This window comes from Crocodylus siamensis, chromosome 8 (genome assembly GCF_052110815.1).
Source record: "Crocodylus siamensis isolate JL-2025a chromosome 8, ASM5211081v1, whole genome shotgun sequence".
Classification (NCBI taxonomy): Eukaryota; Metazoa; Chordata; order Crocodylia; family Crocodylidae; genus Crocodylus; species Crocodylus siamensis.
Window position 1 is genome coordinate 25,901,168 of NC_143402.1, and position 17,092 is coordinate 25,918,259.

At 39.6% G+C, this 17,092-nt stretch overlaps 1 long non-coding RNA gene across 4 annotated transcripts in view; it reads right to left on the minus strand.

Moving 5' to 3' along the window:
• Positions 1-17,092, minus strand: part of LOC149858236 (uncharacterized) — a 167,461-nt gene that overhangs the window by 95,349 nt on the left and 55,020 nt on the right. For 3 of the 4 annotated variants that reach the window (XR_016443810.1, XR_016443813.1, XR_016443812.1), the window contains 3 exons: positions 11,329-11,404; positions 9,668-9,764; positions 9,484-9,516 (listed from right to left, as the gene is read on the minus strand). This is a non-coding gene — a long non-coding RNA (uncharacterized LOC149858236). The remainder of the gene's footprint in view (positions 1-9,483; positions 9,517-9,667; positions 9,765-11,328; positions 11,405-17,092) is intronic. The other variant, XR_016443811.1, reaches the window with a different exon arrangement.

Here is a 17,092-nt window from a genome sequence, read left to right on the forward strand (position 1 = left end):
TCAACATCTGAATCACCAAATCCATCTGAATCTCTACTAATCAATTCAGAGGGTTCCAATTTGATTCAGAGAGTGGAAGGATTAAAGGATCCTCTGATTCAATGTGGATTCAGAGATTCGGCCACTGAATCGGGCTGAATCTCTGCCAAATCAAATCAGGGACTGAAGCTTTGCACAGCACTGATAGACGCAGGATTTATATAGATCATATATAAAACACAAATTTCATGAAGGAGCAACTCTTGATAGCTAGTGAGTATAATTAGTTATTATCTGTGATAGCCTGTAGATCAAGCAGAAGGGTAGGGCAGGGTGGCACCACAAGCTGCATCCACATGAGCAAGGGAGTGCATTTGCAGCAGCATGCCCCTGCTCGTGCAGTTTGCAGTGGGGTGCATTGTCTTGCTGCTTCATGTGCTGCAGGGGGGCTGGCTGGGGCACAGGTTGCCTCAGTATGGTGCTAGCCAGCCCCCACACTGAGGCACTCTATGGCCCAGCCAGCCAGCGAGTGGCACACGGAGACAGTGGGGAAGCCAACCCAGGGCTACCTATTCCCTCATCTCCATGCACTGTGGAGCCCACACACAGAAGCATCCCGAGCACCAGCCTGCCATTCCTCAGCTGGCTGCAGATCAGGATGCCTCAAGACAGAGGAGGAGGCAGCCCTGGCCTGGCTGCTCCCTTGTCTCCATGTGCCACAGGGCGAGGGCTCCACTGACGAGGCACACTGTACTGCAGCCAGCCATAGAGCAGCCTGGAGATGGGAGCTCCATGGGCCTCAGCGTAGGAGCTCCACAGCTGAGCCTCCACGCTGAGGCACGTGGAGACAGGGGAGCAGCTATTCCAGGGCTGCATACTCCACTGTCTCGAGGCACACTGCACCCCAGCCAGCTTGGAAGCAGCTCACTAGGGCACAGGGTGCCTCAGCATGGGGGCCATGCAGCATGGAGAAAGGGGGCAGGCATCCCTGGGCTGCCTGCTCCCTATCTCCACCTTTGGCCTGGCACACTGTACTTTGACTTGCTTTGTGCCACATTTTTTTGAGAAGCTTTTTTTTTGCTACTGGAAAATCCTGGCAGCAAATGTTGCCCCAGTAGTGTAAGTCAGCAGTGCAGGACACAGTTTAACATGCAACATGTGTGGTTTGTGGCATGGCAAAGAGGGGTGCAGAGCCACAAACTGCACATGCCTGCACATCTGGATCTGGCCATAGAGACCAACTGGTTCAGAAAGGCATAAGTTTCCATAGGCAAAAAACCAACTGGTAGTCAGAGCAGTGACAAACCAGTGACAGAGACAACACAGATTAAGAGGGGTTTAAAATGAGCTGGAAATAGGCGATGAAGTCACCAGATTTCTCAATAAATATCTAGTAGACAAATTGGGAAGAAAAGTCCGAAGTAAACCCAGTAATCAATCAGAAGTAGAACAAGCAACTAATCACTCATTAAAGAGTTTGGAGTAAGCAGCTAAAGTAAAAACAACTGTCTAACAAGTATAGAAGCTATCCAGTTTACTGAAGAGTGAAAAATTGTACTTGCCCTTTGGCCAAGTATTGTACTGTACTGTACTGTGCTGTGCTGTGCTGTACTGTAGCAAATGTCTGCACTCAGTGCAAGCAGCTCTTGATCTTCTAACTTAAGTACAGGGAGTTCAGGTATGGTGTCCTTTTATCTTGAGTCTAGAAGCTCAATGAGATGCAGAAATTCTTATGCATACAATGTTCAAGGACATTGTAATGTAGGTCCACATCAGAGCTACGTGTCCTAAAGCAAATATTCCAGGAAAGCTGTATCATGTTGGGAAGGAACTGAGTAGAACAGAAGGATGAAGAATTCAATCCACAAAAGAACTTCAGGGCACAGACAGAAGATACATTTTTCACACAATCAGGCCTATTAAATCTCCCCAGTCTTCTCTTCTGTAGACTAAGCCCAGTTCTCTCAGCCTCTCCTCACATCCTTTCTATAGTGGGGGGCCTGAAACTGGACATGGTATGTCAGATGTGGCCTCACCGGTGCTGAATAGCGGGGAATAATTACTTCCCTTGACCTGCTGGCAATGTTCCTACCAATGTAGCCCAGTATTCCATTAGCTTTCTTGGCAACAGGGACACACTGTTGGCTCCTATTCAGCTTACTGCCCATTGTAACCTCCAGGTTCTTTTCTGCAGAGCTGCTGCCCAACCAGTCAGTCCACAGCCTTTATCGGTGTATGGGATTATTCCATTCTAAGTGCAGGACTTTGCACTTGTCTTTATTTAATCTCATGAGATTTCTTTTGGTCCAATCCTCCAATTAGCCAAGGTGTCTTAAACCTAGCCCTACCCTCCTGCATAACTACTACTCCCCGCAGCTTGGTGTCATCTGCAAACTTGCTGAGGGTGCACTCTATGCCATCTTCCAGGTCATTGATGCAGATATTGAACAAAAGCAGCTACAGGGCTGATCCCTCGGGTACTCCACTTTATATTGGCTGCCAATTAGACATCGAGCCATTGACTACTACACTCTGAGCCTGATGTTCCAGCCAGTTTTCCATCCTCTTACAGTCCATTCACCCAACCCATACAACCTCGCAAAAGATTAAAAGAAAGCTGATATCTTCTATTTAATCCTTATCATCCCAGGTGAATTTCACTGGCAGTCCTATCCATCCATCAGTTAGTTACCCCTCTAGAAAGCATATGCTGAAAAGCCATTCACAAAAGTGAATCCATTTAAGTGAACAGCTACAGGTAACTTCATTAGAGATGTTTAATTTAAGCTTGAACATCAGTGTAAGGATGCAGCTGGGTGCCCGGGGCTAAGTAGAAATAGTAACTTCTGGTTTGTGATGACAAATGCTAGGTTACTAACAGCAGCCACTTTTTTTCATCTCTCTCCCCTCCCGCCCAACACATTGGTGCCAGTGCAGTTGCCCCTATCACCCCTCCCCTCTGTTATACCACTGAGCTTAAAAGGAAAATGGTCTGGAGCACAAAAACTGTTAAGCTAGTATAAAAAAGTGAGCTGAACAAGAATGCATTGCATTTGAAAGCTTGTCTAAGTCAATTCCAGCCATGCAGTTGGTTCTGTGAAAGGTATTACTCACAACAGTCCTTACCTCTTGCGTATTTCCTGGGCCATCGTGGATACAACATCATTTAACACTATAAGAAGATTGCCATTTTGATAGCCAAGAATTCAGATAATTGCAGTGCAGATGACTGAGCATGTACTGTACCTATTATCCTGCGGAATTTATTGCCACATGATATCAAGGTGGAGAAGAGCCAAAAAAAATAGAAATTTACTTGAATAATAAAAATATTGGCATTTATACTATATAGGATAAATGTATAGGACAAATATGTCTAAGGGATATAAGTTTCATGCTTTTAAGACATTAACTGCATGGGGTTAGAAATAAAACCCCTGCTTCCAGTACACTGCAATCTAGTATGAGGAGTTTACACCTCCTTCTGAAGCATCTGGTATCAGAAACAAGTTACTATTGTAGACAGATTGCTATTCTAATCCATTATAACAATCCCTGTTCTCTTATATTCTTTCTGTGTAATCCAAAGCAAGCTTAGTCCATCTGGAAAGTCAGCAAAACTTTTTAGTTAGAACTTACAAGGCAGAATGAATATTTTCCTCTTTACACATGATGTCTCTAGATAACATTAGAAGATCTTCAGTATCACTTCTGTACTCCACCTTACATCTGAAACCTGACTAGGAGAGATCAACAACACTTCTGAGTTCAAGAAGTAACCCCACCTCACTGTCTTCCCAAAATTTACCCCTAAAATGGTAGGTTGGAGACATTCCATTAATTATAACTCTTTAAAAGAGAGATACACAGTCTCTGAGCAAAAAAAATCTTTAATCAAAGAAGTAGCAACCATGCAGAAAATAAAAAGAATCCTAAAAAAAAATCCCACAATGATTAAGATGTAGTTTAATATTGGAATGAGTTAATGAGAGTCATCAATTGCAAACTTAAAACAGTGATAACACTGAAGTATCATATATTGTGAATATTTCAAAATGTAACTGACTGAAAATAATTGAACTAAAAAGGAGACATTTTCTAGCTTTGGGTATGAGGGGCAAGAGGATTTTTTTCCATTTAACAATTTATTGTAGATAAAAATGCACATAATATTGAGGGAATAATTTCAAATTTCAAGTTAAAATTTTCAATTAAAAAGGGAACAAATTTTCAATTAACATATCAATGAAAAAGATCCCATTTTTAGAAATAGGATTTCCAAAACTTAAACATGGATATCTTAAAATATTAATATTTTAAGTCTCTGTCATGCAGACTTTACTAGAATCTCTCTATCTGAAGTTTATCAAAAAGATCTGGTTAAAATGAATATTTTAAAAGCCACTACAGTGCCATAATTTAATAGCTAGAGAATATTAAAGTTGCATGAATATATCTATAAATTATCAAATCTAAAAATCTGGAAACAGCTATTCTTCATCTACCATCAATATAAAATGCATTGTTATACAGTGACTTCAGTAATGAAATGTTGCTTTGTATGTCTTATATTAAAATATTACAAGACTGAGTGCTATTTACACCCTATTAGCCTGATCCAGAAGGAGGTGTTTAAATTTTATTATACTTTTTTTGTTTATACTTCCAGTGAGGACAAGTGCAATTAGTAAATGCACTGAGGAATCACTGGACAAAAAGTGAACATACAATAGAAATAAAATATAGTTCCAGTAGAAATTACAGGATTAAGTACTCTAAGTAAGCCTATACAAATGCTATAGGTGTAATGAAATTGCAGAAATTAACTTCCAAATCCAATTATAATAATGGAGAAGTGATTATCCAGTTGCATTAAGAGTTAAAATAAAGTATGATACCAGATAAATGTGTTTACTAGAAAGACATTATTAGATTTGCTTGCATTTATCCACTGTAGTGTGTGCCACCAGCCCTTGAAGCTAGGGACAGATAGAAAATAACAGATAGAGGAGAGAGATTGAGTTCACTTGCTAAATATAGCCAGTAACAACTGAGATATTTTTACTAGAAAAGATAAATAGAGAGATACCAAATACAGGACATGTCTTGCACAACAAATCAAAATACTGCCTTTTCCTTACAACCTCACAGCTCCACCAGAATTAGTAACATTTGTAAGCACTTGATCATGCAGGAATAGAATGAAAAAGGACTCTGTGAAGAAAGTCAAAACATTGCAGAAAAAACACAAAATACCAATAAAGAACCAATTATTACAAGCATCAATATTCCAGTATTAGACAGAAAGATTTGTAGATTAAGATAAAAATACAACAACCATGCCTATCATTTGGAGAAAAGTGATACTGAGTATGTGTACATGTAATGCTTTAATGAGCATTATCCTAAGTTAATGCACATTAAGGGTGCACATCTACACATGCGCACCCTTAATATGCATTAAAATGACTAATATAGGCTACTTATGCCTAAAATTGATATTTGCAAATGAAGGTATCAGATTTAGGCATGATAGTTAAAGTGCATTAACAAACATGTAGAAGTTTAAAGCACATTAGCACTGTGTGCGTTGACTGACTTGGGACCAGCTTTAATCCCAAGTCAGTCCACATACAACATTAATGTGCTTTAATGCCTGCACATGTAGATGCCTGCCTAAACCTGTTTAATGCACATTAAGCTAATGCACATTAAATTTAGGCACACTTAAATGCTTATGTAGACACTTCCATTTTTCTGTAACAGATAGGAATTCGGACACTTGCTTTATTTGTTGATTGGACTAATAATTTGAATACAAATCATATTAAAAAAAAACTTGTGCTTTAAAATGTACAAATTTGCAAGCTTTTAAATATTCTGGAGGCTCATCTTGCTTCTCAGAACAGGTTAGAGAAAGCAAAATTACATGATTTTTTACAACTATTCCATTTCTGATTTAAGAATAAATAACTCAGATGTTACTTGCTTGTACTATTTACCCCTTGCAATTCATATTGACTTTAACTGTGCATCAGGTGCAGTGACTTTTGAAACACAAGGAACACATTTTCCAATTGCTAGAAGCTTGTGGGTCATGCTTAAATTGCACATGACTTTACTTATTTTTTTAAATCAAAGATGAATTACACAAACAGTGGTAATTGCTTAGATGTGTGTGTTCTTCACTAGGAGTCCACTTTGATGGATTACTAAATGCTTCTTTTGGGGGTTTCCCAGCAATAAAAACCTGCAGTTCATCCACACGTAGTAGTTACCAGGAGAGGACTGTGAAGGATTCCATTTTATGATGCCACAGGCAGTAACTGCCTCTGGAGGTACATTTTATGAGGCAGTCTGATCATTATTATAGTTTAAAAAAGAAACTAGAAAGAGCCTTTTATTCCTGCTCTTTTTTTTTTCATAAGGTCTTGCAAACAAACAGAAATATGTACATATTAGAGTTGCCTAAAGTAGACAAATCCTGAATTTTCTAAAATTACCAAAATTTTTATGGAAGGAGAAAAGGTCTCTTCCCATTTCTAGAACTAATTGTTATTACCCTTTGAGTCCCGAATAGTAAAATATGGAAGCAGGAACACAGAGGTGTCTCTCTGACCATTTTATTTTGCAACCAACAAGATATCTTTAGAATTATGTAGGGGAAGTTACCCCTACAAGGTGCCAAGTAAACTAAAGAATGGTAGTTTCACTGTGCATTAACTGCAATATGCATTTTTACTTTGTCTCTTTCTGTTTCTCTTTTCTTTATTTTCCTACATCCAGTTCTACTATCATCTATTGCCTCTAGAGGAGGCATGATTAATTTAACCAAATCGGCATAGCAATCAATTTATTTTTTCCTATATAAAGCCACCTATTCATTCAACATTGTAAGATTCAACTGACAATAATACTGACTTCTTGGTTACACATTCACCACATCAGAAGAACTAAAATTTGATGGCATGTTGGTGCTAAACCCATCAAACATGTATAGTTGGACAGAATAACTACCACATGAAGACTGAGTAAGGGACATAAAACCTAGCCTTTTAAGATGCAAGGACTCTTCACTTCCTCAGACTATAGTGCATGGAGGTGGTTAGCTGTATTAGTCTGAAGTCAAGCAGAAGGTAGGTCAGAGTGGCACCTTAGGCTAGGTACAAACGTTACACATCACATGTTAAACAAACAAAGTGCTCTAAAGCCATAACTGAGCAGACATTCACAGCTCTTAGAGCACTTCAAAAATGGTAGATCCCACTCTAAGTTAACCCTGTGTGGATGTGTACTAACCTAAAGCATTTTTCGTTGGGTTGCTTTATCAAATGTCTCTGCCAGATCCCATTGAGGATTAACTTAGAGTATGATCAGCACTGTGCAGGGCTGTGCTCTAGCCTCAGGCAGAGCTCTCTCCTCTGTCCAAGTGCTGGACCAGCCTCAGCCCCTTGGTTGTCACTGACCCTAGTCAGTGACAGACTCTGTTCAGAGCCTGGCGCACAGCCTGGTAGGGAAGGGGATGAGAATGGGGGAAAAGGGGTGGTGCACTGCAGCCTGGCCAGGGGGCTACAGGAAAAGGTCTTCAGGGTCTCTCCCCCATAAAGCAGCCCCTGCTAAGCGACACCATAGCACACCCTGGGTGAGGGACTGCAGGGAGAGGGGTCCAAGGTCTCTCCTCCCAGCCACTGCCAACCATCACTAGCTGGTGGGGGTTGGAGCTTGAGACAGGGATCAATCTGGCAGCCTCCTGGGAGGCATTTGGGAGCACCCCCATTAGCCAGTGCAGGCAGGCTTCACGCCCCTCACCAAACAGCATTGGTTTGCTTCCACTCTAGTGGAAAGCACAATAAAGCACTTCCTCCAGGAACTTTTTCAGCATCTGTACTTAGCCTTAGAGATTAACTAGTTCAGTCATAAGCATTCATGACCATGCCAGTATCTGATGAAGTAGCTTGTTGCCTACAAAACTCATGCCACTCTGAACCAGTTAATCTTTCAGGGCACCTAGACATGTGTTGCATTATACCTAACTACAATGCATTGGAGCAGGCTTGATTAATCGAGTTTGCTGGGGTGTGGTAATTAGCACACTCCAGCATCTTGCATATCAGCTTCTCTGTCCTTAAAAATGGTGGCGGGGTCACTTTAACTAAAGCTTATCAAACAAGCAGTAGCTAAAGCACCCCCACCACTATTTTTAAGTGCAGGGACACTGATAAACAAGACGTTCTAGGAACTTTAATTAAAGCCAGTCTGAGAGCTGCTCTAATTAAAGCACCCTCTCCTCCCACTCCCAGAGTATGTGTAGAAATGCCCTAAGGTTCCACCCTGCCCTACCTTCTGTCAGACTGTACATGCTAACTATATAAAACAAAATCCTTATTGTAACATATGGTCTAAGTCAGGGGTTCTCAAACTTTGTGATACCATGACCCCAAGTGCTGGATGGTGGCGATGGGGAACGGGGAGCTCACACATGGCAGCCACCACTGCCACCCACCACTCTGTGCCACCACCACACATCGCTTCCCTGTGTCGCCACGTATATCCCCTGGGAAGTTTGCAGCCCCCTTTTAAGTTGCTTGCAACCCCCCAGAGGGTCACAACCCACAATTTGAGAACCCCGGTCTTAGTAGTTCACTTGGTTGTTAAGACTTTCCATGGGGACAAAGAAGAACATGCCACAGCAACAGGACAAGGAACAGCTGCTGATTTAGTTTCCTGGCATCTATTCCAACCTCACAACTGAAGAAGGTTTTGCAAAACTTATACCCATATCCTCCAGTGTGGAGAATCAACAGGAAGTGGATCCATAGGGTGGTTGTTCAACAACCTTGCTTTGTTTCTGACAGCTGTTAAATTTGGTAACTAGGGAATTCCATAGGTAATCCACTGGTTTTATACATCCCTGTGCGGCGTCCCCAAATCACTCCTCCTATCTTTACCACATAGCCATAGTGGTTCCATCTTGGTGAAAATCATTTGGACTCACAAAAGAGGGCAGGATTGGGTGCCAGATCGTTAAACAATGCAGTGAGCTTTGTGATAAAAAAGAGGAGGTGGGGGTGGGAAAGCATTTAGTTAGATAAGTTCTATATAAGTTCCCTTGAATTAGGTATTGCTATAGCTGAATATTTTGAGGACTCTGAATGCTTTTCTTTTGCCAAACGTATGTTCAGGATATAATTTTATTCTGGTGCTTTTGCAGGTTGATGAACCATTCTATGTTCTCCCACCCACCAAAGAGCAACCATTTTACTGAAGATCTTTGAGACATCTACAGCACTCTGTGACATAAGGGAGTACGTTTTGTTTCATGTTTTCCTTATGATGGAGTATTCATCTTCAAAGAACCTTACCTACAAGCAGGGAGCCTCAGAAGCACATCAGGGGCAATTCAAAGAGTTTTACATGGAACAGGAGGGGGTGCCCCTTCAAAGTTTCAGTCTTGCAGCTGCCAGAGAAGAGCAAATTGAAAACCTAAGAGGTCAGTGCACCTACCTGTAGTGGGATCTGATATTCAGAAGACTCCATCTAAAAATAAGGGATAGTTATACACTATGATGACCATACCCTCTAGGCAATGTTCTATCCCTCCCTCACACACAGACACACACAGAGCACTGCCTCCCTTAGAAAAAATAATAAAAACTGTAGGAGACATAATGGCCTCCAGACAACTTACCCTCAGATAAGTTCCACCCAAAGCAGACCTCTTGATATGAATAAAAAAATGGTTTTCAATAAGCAGGAAGACCACAGGGCTCTGGAGTCCAAATTACCTTAAATAAGGAAGCAGGTGAGAAGAAGTGGGAAAAACACAGCATTGCAGAGCATTGTTTCATTTAAGTTAAACAGCAGAATTAATTTTAAAATGAAATACATGCTAAAATATTCTTTATTTTCCTTAAATTATTAGTATTTTTATTGCAGTAGTACCTACAGGCCTTAAAGTGAGACTGAAGCACCACTCTGACAAGTACTGTACAAACACACAGTAAAAGACAGCCTCTTTCCTAGAGTTTTTGATTGAATATAAAAGATAGATAAAGCATGGGAAAAAGGAAGTATTACCATCTTCATTTTACATGTGATGTACTGAGTGAAAGAGAGATTTAGGGCTTGCTGGCTTACAGATTTGTAATGGCTTAACTATAGCTGTGATTTAATTTCAACTTAGTTAAATATCACTGAAATGGATATACATCTACTTCGTATTAATTTAACTTAAGTGAGTTAGGAACACATTTCATTTTCACTGCAGTAGGTGCAAAAACTATCTTTCACAATAACTCCTCCTATTTAGAATAGCTTTTCTGTATCTCGCCTCTTCATTAATTATTTATTTTCATACCTGAATTAAAATATACAGTACTTTTCTTACTGGCCTTTTCCTCTATATCTCTCTCTTCCCCTGTTACAATTTATAATTTACACTGCAAATATTCATTTAAATTTGTAAAGCATTTTGGGATGTTTTTTGCCTGAGTGGTACAGTATAGATACACTTGTGCTACACACTGTACAGAATACTTTCTTATTAGAAATAACATTTTTAAAATTTTAAACATTGTTTTCATTTTCTTTGCCATATGCTTCGTTTACTTCAGTGCTGACTACATCATTCAAATTCAATGTATTTACTTCAAGTTGGGTTTATAAAAGCAAACTGGGATGGATCATAAACTTTATTCCTGGCTTTTTTTCTTGTGTAACCTTTGCTTTATCATATTTTCATTTCCATCTAGCAAAGAGCATTTCCATCTAGGGTTGTACATTTATTGCTTCAACCTGATTTATCAAATGTACTAAGACTTTTGGGAAAATTCCAGTTGTTTAGTATAACAGTAATATACAGTTTGTATTGCATATGATTGGTCATCATCTATAGTTTAATTTTCTATCAGATACATCTTTCATAAAAGGAGGAAAAAAAATGGACTGGAATCATGGAATTATTTTAATACTACCAAGAGATATGTTAGGCTGTGTAAAGTTTTCAGATTTTTTTAAAGCCTTTATTGTCTCCAATTGCTTGATTTCTATCTGTATTTTATTGTTGTTGTTGTTGTTGTTGTTGTTGTTGTATTTGGAGTGACTTCACTCAAAGCAGCTATGCTGCAAACTCTTCAAAGTCTTCACAGAAAGGGGGATTGGTTTGTGTCTTATATGGTTCCTGGGTTATGAAACAACATAATAGTACAAATAAGCATGTTACGCTATTTTTCTTCCTGCTGTGTGCAATGAAGCCAAAAAGAATCCTCTACTCTAGAAAACTAAGATTCTGCAAATGAACCTAAATCACCCACTCTAATACAGCATTAAAATGATTTCTCCCTCACTCACATTTTTTGTGTAGAGCTGGTATTCTTTTCTTTCTGGAGTCCTCTCCGGTCCATAATATTTTCTTTTTCTATGTCATCTGTTTTAAAAGAAAAAATAATTAAATGTGACTGAAACACAAACCTCTGCCCCAGAAATATGAAAATTTATTTTAAAAATAAGACATAATTTTATCTTTTGTAGAGGTTACCTCTTATATCCAGAAAATCTGAAACTGAAATAGAATTAATGCACTAAGAAATAACCACATAAAAGTATTTTATAGTCAGCCGAAGTATGCAGGATAATGCGCTGTATTTTCTGCAAATAAATCTGTACTTCACTTCTATTACCTAAAATTATCTTAATATGTCAATAATTATATAGATCATGAGGGTAAGATGATCGTAAAGCACAAAATAAACAAGCAATGTTGCTATAAAGTCCTGGTAGTATAGAATTACCTCATTAGACAGTTTAGTTTGAAATGCCAGAAAACTGAAACATCTATGTCATGGAAACAATGCCATAATGGAATACAGAAAGAAGGAAGATAAGACATAGTAAGAATTAATGGTACCATTAAAAAAGAATCTGTTGCCTCATAAAACAGTATGTCAAAGGATTCCATGATGACATATCACAGAGTATGTGAACTGGTGATGCAGTTATAACCATATTTTTTCACATAGAACACACCATAGAATATAATGCATGTCTTGTTTTTGAAAGGCAGAATGAAAAAAAAAGATTTTTCCAGAATTATGGATGCATAGAGCAGGGACAGAGCCTAATTTTCACTTGACTCACCCTCCCTTTCCCGCTTGCTTAAAGCTGAAAACCTAGTGGCTGCTGCAAACTGGTTTCCCTGAGTGGATCAATGATTTTGAAAACAGCTAAAAAGTGTCCAGGGCTATGAAACAGAAGAGAGACCAGGAGCAGCTAGCAGACATTAAAATTGCTACAAGGAAGGTTAGCTTAATTAATGGATCATTAAGACCACTAACTCCCTTCACTGTCTGAATAGTAATAGTAATACCACAGCTGCTGCATTGTAGAGCAGTGTGCTTCTATCCCACACAGAAAATAAGCTTCCCTGCACCCCAGTTTGGGTGATCTAATTTTTGGGGAAAGGCTATGTATTATATGTGAGAAAATACAAGACAATCTCATAAAACAGTCTATTAAAGCATTTTATAACACACAGTGGGTGCACCTATATGATTCCTTTTCATACTGTGTATTAGCATGTCATAGCAAAAACCATGATAATGTGCTAATGCACAGAAGAATTAGTCTACTGTGCCTGAAGATCACAAAAAAGCAATGTTCACCTTTGCTACTGTGCAGTAGTGCAGCTGCTGTGCCTTTATCTAGTATCTCATATTAGAGGTACTAAACTTAATGCGCAGCAGCAAAGGTGCATAATGAATGTGTAGACACACCCAGTGTAAATCAGTGGACCATAAGGGTGTTGGTAGGTCCAGGGAGTGGGTGTTGAGAGGCTAAAAATAGCCCAGTCAGGGTCAAGGGTAGGAACAGTGCAGTCCTAGGGCTGGGGCAAGTGGCTGGGCTCTCCGAGCCCTGAGGCTGCACTGCAAATGTATATAGGCATTCACGAGATCAGGTCCACGGGTGGCCAACCTGTCGCTCTGGAGCCACATACGGCTCTTCAGAAGTTAATATGCATCTCCTTGAATCTTTGCATAAGCACAAGGTGACCAGCTTCCATAGCCATTATGTCATGTCACATGATGCAACTGCTCGCAGTGAGCACATTACTCTGTTTGGACTTGGAAGCTTGGACTCCAGAACCATTGGTTGGCCATCCCTGGAACTCTTTCTTAGATCAGGTGAACCTAATCTCAATTCAAATTAGTGTACCTACTCAGGTGAACTGATTTAGATCAGGTGCACCATTTTTTGGGTGATTTAAGCCCTCTGCATGCCCATATGATTGAGGATTTAGATCAACCTAACCCTGGTTAGAGCAATCTAAATGTAATGCCTGTGTGTACCCAGTGAGACTACTATCCAACTGAGTTTGTGTACTCTAGTCTGAATGGCTTCAGAGTCTGGCTATGCTTTAGACACATTAATATTTCAAATTTACTTCTAATCAGGAATTGTATTGTTTCACAAATGAGAAATTAAAAAAATATGATGCTGCCTTTCTTGAACATTCAAACATATTTCTGAACAATCTGTTTCAGTCATTTCTCTGTGCTGTCTTGTAATATTTCAAGCTATATACTTCACTCTGTATTTGGCATTTTTTTCATTTGTAGGAAATGCATCATTCACTATTACATTATTTAAAAGTTTGATCTTAAAAAGTCCTTTATGAGCCAGATCCTCAGCTGATGCAAATCAGAGGAGCTCTAGTGAAGCCAAAAAAGCTACAGTGACTGACATCAGTTGTGTCAGTAAATACCAAAAAGATGGATTTAAAACTTTTTCCAAAACAAAAGATTTTTGAAGATGGACTAAACAACATAAATGCTGAGCTGTTTTGCTAGACTGCAAATGGCATAACACATTCTTTGTGTGACATCGCTGAATTATCCCTTGGCGGTAATGTTGACATTACATTATAATGACTCATGGAAGAAGCTTAAATACCCTTTTAAGTTTTCAAGACTCTTTGACAAAGCACTATTTCATTAACAAAATGTTAATGAAATCTAGGAAGCCTGAACATACAGTATAGTCTGCTGGTTTCAAGGAGGTCTGTTCAGTGATCAAGAGATGAGAGTGCAACAGCACAGTATAATTTTCATTTCAGAATGGCAGAAAGGCACCATGTGATCCGAGTAGTCATCACTGGAGGTCTACCACATCCTGTTTGAGAACAGTCAAAATAACATGAGTGAGGAAGAGCATGTAATACAAAAAATGTTTCATTCGTGGTTGTTTTTTTCATGAAAAAATGCTGCAGCCATAGAATACTGTGTACTATACATAGGGCTGTGCGAAACAGCATTGTTCCTATTCGACTTCCGTTTCGAGGATTTGACTGAACAGTGTTTTGTTTCAAGTTTCATTTCATTTTGAAACCACTTCCGTTTTGTTTTGTTGAAACCATTTTGCTGTTTTGATGATTCAACCATAGGTTATTATGGGGAATCATAAAGTGCAGCAGACAGGCAGATCGGGGACCCCCCTGCACCCCCAGGAGGGCTGCTGGGGCTATGCCTGAGTCCTCCCAGGGGTGTGAGCCTGGATCTGGCTGCCAGATGAGAGAAGCCAGGTGCTGCCACCTGGGACCAGCGTACAGAAGATCACTGCTTCCACGGGTCCCAAGCAACAGCACCCAGCTCCTGTCAACTGGCAAGCAGATCGGGGGCTCACAGCACCAGGAGAGCTCTGGCATAGCCCCCGCAGCCCTCCTGGGGGTGCAGGGAGCCCCCAGTCTGCTTGCCGGATGACAGGAGGTGGGTGCTGCCCACTGGGCCTGGCGCTGAAGCCAGTAAGCCTGACTTCGAAACTTGAAATGTTTCGAAACTTTCACTTCCAAACTGTTTCAGAGGATTTTGTCTCATTTTGATTTCACTGTTTCAAGCTCGAAACGCATCAAAACAGCTTCGACACAGAAAGCCAGGTTAAATTTTGCACAGCCCTACTGTACAGTGCATTCTCATAAGTCATTTTTAGCAGAAGCCAATTATGAGCCGAGAACTAAGACTACTGGCTCTTAGTATTCTGCTCTCGATGCAACACTCTCTAACTCCATTGCTGCCCCAAATCAACCCCCCACCCATAAAAGAAGAAAGATGTCTGTTTTTTCATCATTTCACATTGGCGATGAACATTATTATTGGGATAGGGGTTTACAGTACTATATAAACAGTGAAGATAATGAAGCCAGTTATGTCAGCTAGGAGAGATTCAAATTTGGACTATCCACTCTTCATCTTTCTTTTGTCTATCAGCTCACTTGCCAAAGGCATAGGCTGGCTCTTCAAAAATGTACAAAACCTATGACAGACTGTACATAGCTTCTCAGTAAGCAATGATGTACACTTTGGTAATGAGCTGGTTATGTGGGAGAAGTTGCAGGTGTAACTAGAAACCTGTTGTTAGTTTTCCAATTGGGTAGGTTCTGTCACTGGGTTACACAAACCATTTTACAAGATGAAACCATTAGGGATTCTCTGTACTATAAACGTGGACACATAGAAAATAGAAAATGAAAATATCAGAACTAAATGCAGAAGGAAAGTTGTTTTTGCATCCCACAAAATTGTTCAACATTCCAATAATTTTCCCATCCCATATTGGGACAAAACTGAGACTTTGAGAGATCTTGGCCCTCCTAAGAGAACCAGCAGCCTACTGGTTAGGACATACATATGGCATGTGGAAGACCTAGCTTCAAGCCCCTGCTCTGCCTCATTCAGAGTACAGACTTGAATTTCAGTCTCCCACATCCCTGTTGAGTGCTTCAGCAATATAAATAATCAATGACTTATTGGGCCAGAGAGAAAGACTGACTCAATAGCCAAGGGGTTGGTGCCCTCACCTGGAATGTAAAAAGACTGAGGTTTAAATCCATAACTACCTAATTACTTATAAGAAATGGAATTACATTAAGAGGAGGAACTAAGATGTTCAGTCCAGAACAACAAGGGCCTGATGGGCAGAGCACTCTTTTGGAAAGAGATTGAGTCTTTGGACTTCAAGTCCTTAGGATAAATCAGGCAGACTTGAAGTTGAACCTACCCTATTCCAGGAAAGTGACTAAATCAATGGCCTGATGACCACTTAGGGTGGGTATTCCGACTAACGGTATCAGTTTTAATGATTCAGCATTTCCTGAGAAAAATCCCTTTTGCCAAAAATGTTCTGACGAGTCCAACACAGAAAAAGAACCCAGAAAAAGAGCTTGTTACTAGGTGAACTCATACTTCCTTCAGCAGAGAAGACAATAAGACTGGCATCATTAGATGATGGTAGGTACCTTACTGATGATTAAGGGCTTGCTGCTCTATCTAAATGATTTTCATCACAGCAAGTAACCTTCATCAATGGAAGGATATGGACTCAAACTCTGGATACCTGACTGGTAATAAGAAATGTCTTCCTTTTGAGGTGAAAGATAGCTGCCAGAGCAATCAGGCTGGACTTTTTCAAATTGTACCCAGACTGAAAACACAGACAATCCAGTCATGTTTTATATTAAGCTTCTATTTATGAATAGTTTATAATTAATGATCAACACATGATTTAATAAATGAACAATCCTAGAGAGTCCAATAGTTCAATAGGTTGTTTATAAAATATGGTTTTTAACCATCTGTAACGCCTCTTACTGATTTGCTCATGGCTGTAACATGCTAATAATATCTATTAATCATTTATTACCCCTTTATAAACTATTTACAAATTAAACCATAATATACAGAGTGACAGAAAAATCCTAAGGTAAAATGACCATTAAAGACTTACAAAAATCAATGTAAAAAACTCTCCCTTCTCTAACTTTTTTTATATACTATCATTCCAAGTAACAATTAAGATTACGATAACTGAAAGAGATGCAATGGGGAAAAGTCCAGCTTGACTGTCTGTGCATTTTACAGCACTTCATTCATGTATCATCAGTTCCTCCATTTTCCCCATGAACAGTCTATTTTCTCTATCATATGGAAAGGACGTACACCAATAACAAGCTAAAAAACATTTTTAAATAAATTTAAATTATCATTGTACAAATGTAGAACTTGACAGGGAGAGTCAAGGGCAGGTTTCATACCTGAAATGGCCTCTAACTTCTTTTCCTACGTTT